Raw genomic sequence first — 1464 nt, forward strand, 5'->3', positions numbered from 1 at the left:
CGTTACTCTTTCCTCCTAGTTGTAGGACTTCCACTCAGCCAGCGTTCCTGTGGGTCTGGGTGATGTCCCTTCCGTCTTTTAGTTTCACTTTTGAAATGGTTGTTCGAGGCGGCAAACTCCGGCGTTAACCTATGCCGCCATCTTGGAAAAATAAATAAAATATATTTTTTAAAAAAATTGCCCTGTGTGTTTCTTCACTCCTGATTGGACCTTGACTGATACAGTTGGTAAAGTTAATAGTTTGTCATTTTTTCTGCTTTTGCTTTAAGTAAATGACATTGTAGGTATAAAGTCTCCTTGAACTGCCATTCCCAGGTCTATACCCTTTCTCCAAAAGGAAACCATTATCCTGGGTTTGGAGTGAATTCTTCCATTAAAAAAACTTTTATGTCCATTCATATGTATCTATAAATAATGTATACTATTTTTACATTTGACAATATATAGATGCTATACTTTTCATATCATTGTGAATCTTGTTTCTATTCACCCAACATTACATTATTTAAAATGATCCAAGTCAATATGTGTAAATCTAATTCATTCTTTTTAAACTGTTGCATAATATCCCATTATAGAAACACATCATATGTCATTAATTCCCCTGTAGATAGTAGTTTAGATTGTTCCCAATATGCGGCAACTTGTAAACAATAGTACACATATCTATGTGTATACATGACAGAGTTTCTTCAGGGAACATACATAGAAATTGAATGTTCTGATTAGGTCATAGAGTGTATACATTCTAAAATGTTATTAAATGCTACTTATTTGCTCTCAGAGTGGCAATATTTACATTTCCAATAGCTATGTATAACAGTATCGTTTTCCTCAGGTCCTCACCAATGTTTTCTATTGTTCAACCTCTTAATTTTTCCCAATCTGATGGGTGAAAACAGTTTCTCAGTTTTCTGTTCATGGCTTTAAAGACCATTTGAATATCTTCTTTTGTAAATTGTCTGTTCCTATTGTTTCTCACTTTTCTGTTGGGTTGTCTTTTTCTTACAGATTATAGGAGTATTTTTTTATTCTGATAGATACATTATATATTGCAAATATCTCCAGTAAATTGCCTGCCTTTAAATCTTGCTTATGGCATATTTTGCAGTAGACAAGTTGCAATTTCAATAAAGTTAAATAAATCTACTTTTTAAGTTATAGGTTATTCTTATTGTATCTTTCTTGTTTGAGAAATCTTTATCCTAGGCTATGAAAAAAATATTTCCCCCTAATGGTTTTTCATGTTTAGGTCACTAAAGTATCTACAGTTTATTTTTGTGAGTGACGTGTCACAGCTGTATTATTCAATAGCCTTTCTTTCCCCCTGGTGATTACTGGTGATATCTTGAACGTGTCCAATGTTCCCATATGTGAATGTGTTCCTCAGCTCTCTGTTCTACTTTATTGGTTTATTTATCTACATCTGTGTTAATTAGGATAAAAAAAACACCAGGCTGCTGT

Source organism: Myotis davidii, unplaced genomic scaffold (assembly GCF_000327345.1).
Source record: "Myotis davidii unplaced genomic scaffold, ASM32734v1 scaffold993, whole genome shotgun sequence".
Classification (NCBI taxonomy): domain Eukaryota; kingdom Metazoa; phylum Chordata; class Mammalia; order Chiroptera; family Vespertilionidae; genus Myotis; species Myotis davidii.